The 12,589-nt window shown below is 41.6% G+C and overlaps 1 pseudogene; it reads left to right on the forward strand.

The window, feature by feature from the left end:
• Positions 1–4,370: 4,370 nt before the first annotated feature.
• Positions 4,371–10,497, forward strand: LOC144241659 (sulfotransferase 1C1-like; annotated as a pseudogene).
• The last annotated feature ends 2,092 nt before the right edge of the window (positions 10,498–12,589 follow it).

Raw genomic sequence — 12,589 nt, forward strand, 5'->3', positions numbered from 1 at the left:
ATCTTCTGAGATAGAGTTAGGCTGGAGGGATTTACTAACAACCCTATTATCCAAGGTAGCCACAATAAAGGAGAGAATATGCTTTGACTAGCTTGAGGGGTGTCCTTCAGGGAAATCAGTATGGATAGCAACAAAAAGGAGTGTGTTTTTGCATAGGAGCAAGGGTTCATTAGCTTCTTCATCTCGAGTGGGGTGGAGACCTGTCTGCATCCACTGAGAGCCACCATAGGATTCTATGGTTCCTTTGGGGGATTCATTTCCTAATGTGACTGGCATCCACTAGCAGGAATACCTTTCTCCTCTCTTTGAGATCCACAGACCCACTAGTTGACCCTGGAATCATAATTTTATGGCATGATAAAACTTGCAAAGCTTTTTTATGGACTTGATTTAATTAACCAGGCCTAAAACCAGAATAGTGAGCAAAGCCAGTGTTCTTCACTTTGTGGCTGATTGTGGACCATCATCTGAGCCAATGAAATTTGTATAAGCAATTTGGTAGGGTTTGTTCCTTTGGGCTATGCAAAGAGCGTCATATGACACAATCCACCCCTGATCAGGTTCCCAGCATGTGGAAGACAGTGAGACAATGGAAAGATCACAAGGCTGAGGGCAGCATTCATCTAGTGAACAGAAATGAATGACATCTTCCTTGAGGTCAGAGGAGTCAGGGTCCCTGTCAATATTAGAAGGGGTTTTTAAAAGAACACATGTAGTTGTCATGGGGGTATGGAGAGCTAAGAGCCAGGAATCAAGCAGTATAGAGCCAGAAGTAAAATTTCTGTGCATTTGGGGGTCCCTAGTGTTTAAAAATTGAGGAGCATCTGTCTGAAAGCCATTGTACCTCTCTATAAATCCCCCTGCTTGGGGCCAGTGAGCTAGGTGGAAATTCCACAAGATTCCATGTTCCAGAGGCCATTACTGAGCTGCTTCGGAGGTGGAAGCAGTTCCATGTTCCTTTATCTGAATCTGTAATGTCTTGTGGGTGTAAGGGGACACGCACATATCTGGTTAGGAAGGATGTTGCACAATAGGAAGCAGTGTTTCTGGAGAGAACAGCCTGTAGGCATCCCAAGAAGGTATTGATGATGGTGTTTACATACCCACTAGCTCCTGCAGAGGGCAGCAGCAGTCTGATACAACAAATTTGCCATCACAAGTTGTCCCACTGACCTGGGAATCTTCCAGAGTTTTGTCTGGGGACAAAGAGGCAATTATCTACCACCAGTTTTGATAGAACAAAGGTGAAAATGATTCCACACCTGTTTCCCCAATCAGTGAGTGCTATTGCTCCCCTGTGGCCCGATGTAATAGGGGCCCACTCTCCTAGTGGGCATGGTATTTCTGGAAGAATAGTTATATGAAGGTTATGTCTGGAATGTTGTTGGAATGTTGGGACAAGGAGTCTGCAATGTTATTAGAATGTGCTTCTGGTGTTTGTTGCCATGTGTGCACAGACATGAGTGACTGTAAGTTGCATATGTGACTTGGTTGTCCCTCTCCAAATGGAGGCACCTGGAGACATTGAATTATCCTTTTGTCATTATCCAGACCAGTCTAAGAGTCCATGGCTAACAGTCCAGGAGTCAGCAAAAATATGTGCTCTTGGGAGTCTCACTTTGTGGCCTATTGTGGAGTCAAGCACACTGCCACCAACCCTGCTATCTGGGCCAAGCCAGGAGCGCCCTCCTTGACTAGGGATATGAGGTAGCAGGATACCACTGCAGCCTGCTGGTGGGTGGCACTGTGTACGACGGCAGCACTGCTGTATGTGAAGAACACTGGTTCCCTTTCCATGCCAAACACCTGGTCCCAGGGAGCTTCTCAAACTGCTAGACAGGCCAACAGTGGGGGTGCCACCAGATGTACCTCCATTAACAGTAGTCAAGAGGCTGAGCTTGGGGGAGCCACACCTCCTGTACTCTGGAAATGCTCTTGACATCAGCTTGAGTCCTTTTTAAACGTACCACTTTCATTTTAACAATGAGGCCTCAGGGCATTGCTGAGCCTTTGCTGGGTTGAATGACTAGCCCAATGCAGGATGGGGACTTGTTGCAAATCACCACGGGCTACGAATACCTTTTTCTCTAAAAGGGCCCAGTGGACTGCCAAAATTTGGTGCTCAAGTGGCGTGTGCTAGATTGCTGTCTGGGGCAGATGTTTAGTCCAGGCCCCATGGACAGCCAGATAAAGCTGTGTTTAATCTCAAGACTCCACAAGGCCTAATCAGATGTCTCCACTGATTCAACTTAGAAGGCTGAGCCCAGAGAGACTAAGGACAAGGCCTGCTATATGGCTTGTTGGGCCAAACGCAAGACAGTTTGGTGAGTTTCTCCCAAATGGAAAGAAGCTGGATTGCAACTAACAGCACACATAGGTTTTATTAAAATTGTAAGTGTATAATGTGTTGCCCCCAAAAGGTGAAGACACCTGATATGTGCTCTGCCTTCTCTAATGTAACAGGAGGCTTAATTTTTTTTTTACAAATAGTTTATTGTCAAATTAGTTTCCACATAACAGCCAGTGCTCATCCCCACAAGTGCCCTCCTCCATGCCCATCCCCCTCCCCCCCCACATCCATCAGTCCTCAGTTTTTGTCAGCCTTCAAGAGTCTCTCATGGTTTGCCTCTCTCCCTTTCCCCCACCACTTCCCCCCTTCTTCTCCCCCTTGTTCCTCTGTTAAGTTCCTCCTAATCCACCCAGAATAGATTGGAGAAAATATTATGGAGTAGATGAGCTAAAATCTCTACAAATTCAAGTCTTCTTTTCAAGAAAGTTTGTTCAGATTATAAGTTTAAACACTAGTTCTATTCCACCATTTTAATTTTCTCAGGAACTGTAGTTTATACCAATGTTAGAGCTGCCATGCCTGTGTTCCACCTCAGACACTTTCTCTCTGACCCTTTTTGCTTGTTTATTTACCTCACTGTCCACCTCTTGGTTATCTTCTTGCCTTTCTTCAACATCCTTTATTTAATTTCCTTTCAAACCTAGCCTTCATTGTCAACCTTATGATTTAATCTTCACTTATGCTATTGTGCCTTTTCCCTTTTTCAGTTCCATCAAATCTTTTCTCATTTGTCCCCTTTTCCTTAATTTATATTTATATTTATTTGTGTGTTTCTTTTGTCTATTTCAGTTCTTAATTTTTGTATTTCTGAGTTGTTTGTTCCTTTTCCCAAACATTTGATTGCAACATTTAATCACGATTGGAATATTGTATTACAATTTTATTTAGGATTGTAGTTGGTTTTCAGGGGAAACTTTTCATTAGGTTAAAGGCCTCGATTTACTTTTCCTGTTTTTTATAGCAGTTTTGTTTTCATGAGATCTGCTTTGTTCTGTTTGTAATCATTTAATTACCGTAGTTTCTAGTTTGAAAGCACCTTCTTCTGTCCATTCTGGCCTCCAGTGTATCGTTTTGTTCACAGATGGCATTGTGGATGGTGGGGAGGAGGAATCTGCATGCTGCTGTTTCTTTCATTTCTGCAGGATCTTTAATTTTCTTTCTCTTACTTCCTACTTTCCCTTCACAGCCAGGTTTCCAGGGGGTTCCTCCCCCTTCTGATTCTCCACCAGAAGCTGTGTTTCTCCAACCAAGGCTACCTCTCTGCCTCACTGGCAAGCCCCTTCCTTGAGACTGGTGCTCTGGGGTCAAACCCCAGCCTGTATTTGGTATTTTAACCCTCAGCATTGGACATTGTTTCCAGGGAGGATTTTGTTGTGATTTATCTACTTTTTCCTTGCCTCTCTACTCCTTTCCACAAAGTCTCTTAAGCCGCTCCCCATCACTCACCATTGTCTTTGCCACCAAAGACTAACCAATTTTCACTCCTGGCTGTCATTTTTACTACCTTGGAGAAATTACTGAAATTACCTGACTACTGTAAGTCCTCATTATTCATCTAAAAACACATTGCAGCACAGAGACCAGTGTGGTGTTTGACTAGAGGCTGTTGCAGTTCTTGGCCTGGAAAGTAGAGGTTGAAAGAAAGACTGATGGAACTGCTGGCCTTGTAGGGCTGGTTGATAGCCCACCTATGTCAAGACGGACACCCGCTCTTCTCCAGCTGCTTTAATCTACTACCCATTTCAGTAATAGAAAACCCCAAAGGACAAAATATCCAAGTTGTTGTTGGGGTCATAGTTATCACCAACCTCTGACCTCTCAAAGCATCTGCATCTTCCCACACAAGTACAACCAATTAGTCAAGTAATCAGGACGGAGGCATATAGACATGAAAAACCATAATTTTAGGCAAAGCCAGCTATTCAGTAAATCTCATTCCAGATGTTTAGGAAAACAGTAATATTGAATTCATGAGGCTGATGAAAAATATCCAAGTAAATGGTGTGGCCTTCTTTCCTAGGTTTGGATCTTGCCCAGAAAATGCCTTCTCCCAGAACTATGAAGACTCACCTGCCCTGTTCAGTTGCTGCCACCTTCCTTCTGGAAAGAAAGTTCAAAGGTAGGAAAAGCCAACTTTTCAAGCCCAATTTTGGTCATATGGACAATCACTGTCTCTAAGTGGAAACAATCAAAGATGTTGAAAGATAAATAACCAATGGAGGTATAGAGCAGATGGTGGCCTTACCCCCACATTCCCACATACTCCATCCTGGATCCAACTTTCCTTCAAAATATTATTTCTGGGTACATACTAGGAAGTTTCCAGACAAAATCATTCTGATTAGCTGCCAAGGAAGCCACATCCAAAGACAGCAAGTGGTGAAACAAAGCACATATTTCCTCAACAGGGCTTTTATCTTAGTTTGAATCATCTAAGAAGCAAAAGGAAAGACATAAAAGGGATTTATTTAGGGAAAACCTGTGGAGGGGAAGGTAGAGCAACACAAAGAAGGATGGACAGCTGTAAGACCATGATACTACATTGACCACGCTTACAGCGTATCTTGTGGAGCAAGCTCCCAGGAACCGTTATACCACTATGTCCTCCATTTTCAACAATTTTCATTTATTTTGACACTTCCAGGTTCAGGTTCAATGTGTAATGTACACCAAAATTCTAGTGGTTTTTTTTTTTTTATTATACCTGTTTCATCAGTGAGTCTTAAATTCAATGAAATATGTAATATGAGCACAATATGAACTTACAAACTTGCAGTGAAAAGTGTAGCCATCCAGCAGAATCAAAATGTTTGTATCAACCAGACCAGCACATCTTCTCCCTGCAAGCAAGCTACTTTAGAGACCCATACTGTATGCTTACTATGAAAACCATAAGGGTCACGTCTGTTTAGCCAAGACACTTTCCCCTATGTGTGGTGCTTAGATACACAGGGCAAGTGATTGCTTTTGACTCTGCTATTTCTGGGCTTCCATGAGTCACAGCTCTTCATCTTGCCCATCTCCCATCTCCAAACAAGGTTCACTGCAATTGCATAGGACTCCACATAGCAATAGGCTGTCCCATTCCTGATCTGCTTCCCTGAGATTTTACACAGGTTAACTTGATTTGTGAAAACTATCTGCTTTATTCCCACAGATAGATCATACATATATGACTCATGCCACTCAAGAAGCAATATTATTTCCAAATGGTATTGTAGATTCAATGTGAGAAGACAAAATAACATTTTGTTAGTCATCATACTAGCACTTTTTTTCCATAAAATCAGGCCTCCTAAAAAATGTAAAAATCTCAATAGCAACACCACCCTTTACCTGCTTGGAATTGAGGCTTCTTTGAATAGGAAGTGACATTAGAGAGTTGAGCCCAAGATTTTTTATTTATGATGCAGTGGTAAACTAAATAACCATTCCCTAAAGATACCCATGTGCTAATCAACAGAACCTGTGAATGCTACCTTATATGGTAAAATAAACTTTGTAGATTTGATTAAGTAGGGGATCTTGAGATGAGAAGATTATCCTGGATTAATAGGTGGGCCCTAAGTATCATCACAAGGATTCTTATAAGAGGGAGGCAAGAAGATCAAAGGAAGTAGGAGATGTGACAAGTGAAGCCAGGGATTGAGTCAAGAACCAAGGAATGCAGGTGGCCTTCAGGGGCTAGCAACAGCAAGTGAAGGGATTCTCCCCTAGTGCCACCAAAGGGCCAACAGCTTGACCTGAGCTCAGGGAAATCAAGCCTCCAGAACCACAAGAGAATAGATCTCTTATTGTTTCAGCCACTTCATCTCTAATAATTTGTTACCGCATCCATGGGGGATTCACACAGACTGGTCAGCAGACTCTCAGAAAATATACCGGGCATTAGGTCATATCCCAGTCATCTGACTCCTGCCACAAGCACACTGAAAATGCTCCACATCTAGCCCAGACCTCCCCTTCACAATTTACTCAAGCTTACAAAAAGGCAGTAACCAATACCAGCATTAAGAAATGTATTTACATTATAAGATGGTGCAGCTGTGTCACACTTTTTGGTTCCCTAATGCTTTCATAAATACCTGAGGAAAAAAATCAACCAGTAAGAAAAAATGCAGAGAAACATACTGGGTTTGTACCCCTCTATGAAAGGGGTGGGGGAAAGGCAGCTGGGAAAGGAAAAGGCTTGGGAGGTTGGCTGAGAGAGAAATACCACTGGGTGAATTGTGTGGGACACAGAAATTCTGTTCAGTAAGGGAGATACAAGAAAATGCTTGTGTCACCATTAATAGGCTCCTCCATCTCAGCTCTGCTGAGAATGCATACAGCAGCACAGGTGAGCATGGGAATCTGGACAGTAACCACAGGACATGAAGCAAAGATCTCAGTTCTCCCTGGCCAGACCACACCCCTGCTTTTGTGATTTAAAGAATCATCACAAGCAGCTCCAAAGGGAGACGTAGCACTGCCCTCAAAGGTCCTACAATCTTACCACATATGAAAAGTAGCAATGATATCATTAATCTATAAAGCTGCATTTCATCATGTGCAGATGAGACCAAATGGCTGACTGCATTAGTTACCCCATACAATAACCTAGAGGCCTCACTTAGTACAAGCCAAGGAAGACCTACCTTATGCAATAGAAAAAAACACAGTGGTCTCTTTAGCCTCTAGGAATATCATAGTTAGGGTGACCATAGTATTTATCATGCAAACCAGAATACTTTTAAGAAAAGGGGAATGCTCATAATCTTTATCTAAGACCACATATATACGTTGGAACTCTGAGCAAACTGGAAGATGTGGTCATCCTGATCAAAAGAAAAATGTAGACACGTTCAGATACTCAAATGGGATAGTCTAAGATTCTTCCAATAACAAGGTCCTCTGCAGTGAGAGATAATATTTCTCTGTTTTGTTTTCTCTCTATCTCAATCCCCTTTGCCGGCTGGTTTCAGATTATCTATGTGGCTAGAAATGCAAAGGACACTGTGGTGTCCTACTACCATTTCTCAAGAATGGCTAAATTAATACCTAACCCTGGTACATGGGAGGAGTTTGTTGAGGCATTCAAAGCTGGAAAAGGTGAGTGAGACGAAATTGTGGGTACAGATGTCCTTATTCATGTTTTCTTCGTCAATGCTGACTTCAGAAAGGATGGGTTTTCATTGAATGATTGTAGTCATCAAAGTCCTGGCAGGATGGGATGGCACATTCAAAATGGATCATTTAGAGGAGAATATACCTAAGACACTATTTACAAAGCTATGGGCAGATTTTAAAGAAACAAACAAGTGGAAATACAGTGTTGGATGAGTACCAGTAGGGAGCCATTGCACCCCTGGGAAAAGGACAGGGCCCCTTAACAGGAGCTGAAGCCGTCAGTAGGGGAAACAGTACCACAGTGAGCCAACAGGAAGAGCATCAGGAAAATAAACATACCTTCCTTATTCTCTTCTTGCTTCCAAAAGCCTGTTAGTACCTTTTCCTGGCAAAGCCCACGTGGGAGTTTGAGCACACAGGAGGCATTTCCGGAGTCCCTGGAGGTCAACCTCACAAGATGAAGCAGGGTGCAGAGTGAATTTGTCAGGGCCAACAGAACGCATCCAGTGTACCTCTCTTCCTCTAATTCACCATTACAGAGCAAAAAGTTGACCAAATACATGGTAATTATAGATTTTTAAGGAATCAAAATCAGCCTACTAGGAGACAATGTTTATTGTGTCGCACTAATCTAGGAACCATGTAGTGATGCAAGGGAAAGAAAGATTATGATATAGGCACCATGTAGTGATGCAAGGGAAAGAAAGATTAGGATCCCTGGCAACTACACAATATCTAATGTGCTAGTAAGTTCCAGGGCAGAAATATAAAACCAAGAAATCCAGAATACTTTTTATCATCTCTCTGAATATTAAGAAGCTCCTCTCTTCTGCAAATAAGAATTCTGACCAGGGTCTTTATCTTCTTTTCTTTTTCCCTTTTATTTGAGACATCCAGGCTCATTTTATAAGTTTCAAATGGATATCGATGCCCCGCTCCCACTTCTCTCTTGTTCCCTCCAGTGCTATGGGGCTCCTGGTATGACCATGTGAAGGGATGGTGGGATGCGAAAGACCAGCACCGTATTCTCTACATCTTCTATGAGGACATGAAGGAGGTGAGGGGTAGTGCAGTCCACATCAGACCACCATGTTCTCCAGGGCAGCAAACCAAAGTCAGAATTCTGTGTGTGGGCTTGACCAAAGAAGACCCTTCAGTGCGATCCTTTCTCTCCATGACATTCTTGACTCTGTTTTACCCTTGAGAGTTCTAACTACTTTTCTGTTCCTCTCAATTTTCTTTGCTTCAGTTCACAAAATCTAGAAGATCCTTCCTCCTCAGGAAATATTACATTCTTTTATAGTTGAATTAATCCTGACACTTATGAACCATGTGTTCACCTACAAAATGGGTATCATCTCATTTTGTATCTAATGAAATTATCATAAGGATTTATAAGATCACATATGTAAAGTACCTAGTTGTGTTCGGTGAATGTTCAGGGAGAGTTTCCTTCTCCCTCTTCCACACCCCAGGCCCACATCATAAACTATTTACTCCAGATAAACATTGGCAGGATTGGTCTCACATATTGGGATATTTCTCCATTTCAAGTCACTGTGTATGAGAGGCAGGACAAAATCACTCTCAGGACCCGAGGGTTAGTGTCCTAGAATTACAGAATGCTTCTTGTGTGAATGCTGAGAAAACTAATCAAAAGCTTTAGCTCCTCCCTTGCAACTCTTTGATCAAAGAACCAGTGCATAGGAATTCACATATCTGCATCAACCTGAGATCTCTTTGTATTTATCCCCTTACTGACCTTCTATTAAACTGACAGGCGTTTTTTNCCAGACCCCAGGCCCACATCACAAACTATTTACTCCAGATAAACATTGGCAGGATTGGTCTCACATATTGGGATATTTCTCCATTTCAAGTCACTGTGTATGAGAGGCAGGACAAAATCACTCTCAGGACCCGAGGGTTAGTGTTCTAGAATTACAAAATAATTCTCTGCGAAAACTAATCAAAAGCTTTAGCTCCTTTTCTACAATTCTTTGATCAAAGAACCAGTGCATAGGAATTCACACTTCTGCATCAACTTGAGATCCCTTTGTATTTATCCCCTTAATGACCTTCTATTAAACTGACAGGGTTTTTTTTCTTTGCTATCTTTTATATCTCAAATACTAGAGTTAGTCACACTGTGCCTCATCTGCAACATTTTCTTCCCTTATACAACCTTTCCTGATCTCTATCAGGAGACGTAATGCTGCTTTATACAAATCTCATGTCTCTCTCTCTGTATGGACAACATGTTTTCTCGTTAGTTATGTCTACATTCATCTCCCTATGGTAGGGCAAGCTTCCTGAAGGCAGGAAGAGCTCTCATCTTTGTGTCTTGACAGCACCCTTGCATGTAGTCGTCATCTGAAGGATGTTTATTGAACTTATTTGAACTGATCCCTTAACTCATTCCTCCCCAAACACTGTTTTTCCACACAGAATGTCATCCCTAATGGAAACTCAAAATTATTTGTTTTGTATAACTATTGTACATCCAGGACCCAAAGCGGGAAATTCAGAAGATTGTGAAGTTCCTGGATAAAGAAATTCCAGAGGAAGTTCTGAATAAAATCATCTATCACACCTCCTTCGATGTAATGAAGCACAACCCAATGGCCAACTACACCACTTTGCCTACCAGCTTCCTGGACCACTCTATCTCCCCTTTTATGAGGAAAGGTACGTAAGACTTATATTCTCAGATGCCAAATTGGACTCTGTGGTCCCCATGATCTGCTTAGGTTTTCCAGTAATGTTTCTTACCCCATTCAGTATGCATTCTTGTCCGTGACACTACATCATTTTTAAGAGGCAAACTTCCTTTTTTCCCCCCATTCTTGTGTTGACTCCAAGGGTGTGTGTTCACTTCACCCTGTACTCTTGTGTGGCAATCATTGAGACTTTGCCCTGTTTCAGGGATGCCTGGGGACTGGAGGAGCTTTTTCACTGTGGCCCAGAATGAAGAATTTGACAAAGACTACCAGAAGAAGATGGCAGGGAGCACCCTGACCTTCCGCACGGAGATCTGAGGGCAACAAGGGAGTCCATCAGTCAAGGACCTCCTTAGATTTTAGACATTTGAGCCTCATAATCAAGAATACTTAAAATCTCCTCTAATTTTGAGATTTCCTACACCATCAGTAGATTTTATGCCACTGTAATATACTTCATCCAGATGCAACCAAATCCTGGGTAGGAATTTAAAATTAAATTACGTGATCATTCGCATAGTCACTTACCACATGACAGTGTGCTCACCTGCAACTCCGTGATATAACCCCATCACTATTTCACAATAGCCTGGCTGCCCAGATGCAAAATTTATGAATAGAGAGAAATAAAGTAGAATAGAAAATTCAGCATAAGAGAAAGTGAATGTGGAGCAGAGAAGGAGAAGGCGACACAATGGAAAATGTGAAAGGGGAATCAGGTTTTATCCTTAACCATCAACAATGAGACACAAAGGATGGCCCAGTTCTTGGAAGTATTAATATATGAAGCACAGAAGGTAAAATGAAGGGAAACCAGTGAGCTGTGCCTGACTTAGGTGGTCTCAAGCTGGACATGGAGAAAGACCAGAAAGGAATGAGTGATGAGCAGCACAAGAAACAAGAACTGAAATAGTTCACTTCTGAGGCCAACGCAAGGCCGGTAGACAGAAAACAAACTATATTTCAGATAGGCTTTTTAGAAGGAAGGTGGGGGATCTTCAAATTAGCTCCCCTCCATCAAAGAAAATAAAATACCAGCACCACATGCACTTTAAGAAAATCTGAATATCACATCTCTAGAAGGATCATCTTTCATGCTTCTTAAAAAGAGGCTCTTAGCAAAATGGTCAATATTAACAAATTATTCAGCTACACATGTAATCATGTTCTGCTTTTTTTTTCACTAAAACCTGTCTCATGAAAGTGTCTAGAATCATTTACACAAGGAGTGCAAAAATCAATGTGCTATTTTAAAAGAATGTCAGGAAGGTACAGTTTATGGGAGTAGTACATTCCAGTGCCACTAAATCATAGTATACAGAATATTATCAACTCCGTGCAGGAACAAAGGAAGCCTTGTATGCATTCTTTCATCGTGATACTTTCTAAGCATGAAAACTATTAACCACATGACAGGTAATCCAGTAGAGTATTTGTGCAGTGCCAGGCTGCTCTGAGGAAATACATGGTGAAGTGAACCAGCGTGACTGAATGGTAAATACATTTTTTATCAGTGAACACTCACACCACATTTCCAGCTCACATTCTAAGAGCTACCTAAAAATGTAGACAACAAGCATGTAACAACTCCCTTTGTCGACACAGTATGATCGGGGCAAATAAAAGGAATATCCACAATGCATCTGGAGTTCATAACTTGGGAGAATGAGCAGTTCTTCTTTTATGAATTGTAAGATTCTTTTTACTTTCAATATAAAAATAAATTCCATACTTATAGTCTCCATTAGCTTCATTTGCAGAGTATTATGGATTTCTCTCTTACAAAATTCTGGTATACCCTTTAAAAAATACTTGTAGTACCAAGAAGTAGTGGTGTCATTCAATTTTAGTTAGTTAATTAGTTAGTTACCCAATTAGTTATTTTGAGAGGGAGGAGGGGAGGGCAGAGTGGGAGAATCCAAGCAGGCTCCATGCTGTCAGCAGAGCCCAAAGCCGGACTCTATCTCATGATCCATATCTGAAATCAAGAGTCTGAGGCTTAACTGAGCTATTCAGGTGCTCCAGGCTTTATTCAATTTTAAGCCTTTGGTCCCAGCCCTATAAAATAAAGATGATGGAGGAGGTTACTATCCATGTATCCAGGGCAATCTAATATTCTCAATTATCAAGGAAACATTTAAAAGAAGTTTTATTCTAATCACATATTACATATTTACACACACACACACACACACACACTCCTCAATATACCACGGTTGTGCAAGATGATATTGTAAATATTCACAGTTAAGGGATTTGGAGCCAGGCACTTAGAAAGAGAGAAACACAGAATAATGGGAAATGGAACTGAGCTTGGAATCCTGAAACCATAATAAGTTGAAGGATCAGGTCACACTTCCCAAAGACTTCACTAAGGATGATGTGACAGAATCAACAGCTGGGACCCAGG

This window comes from Crocuta crocuta, unplaced genomic scaffold (assembly GCF_008692635.1).
Source record: "Crocuta crocuta isolate KB4526 unplaced genomic scaffold, BGI_CrCroc_1.0 scaffold1305, whole genome shotgun sequence".
In the NCBI taxonomy this organism is placed as follows: Eukaryota; Metazoa; Chordata; class Mammalia; order Carnivora; family Hyaenidae; genus Crocuta; species Crocuta crocuta.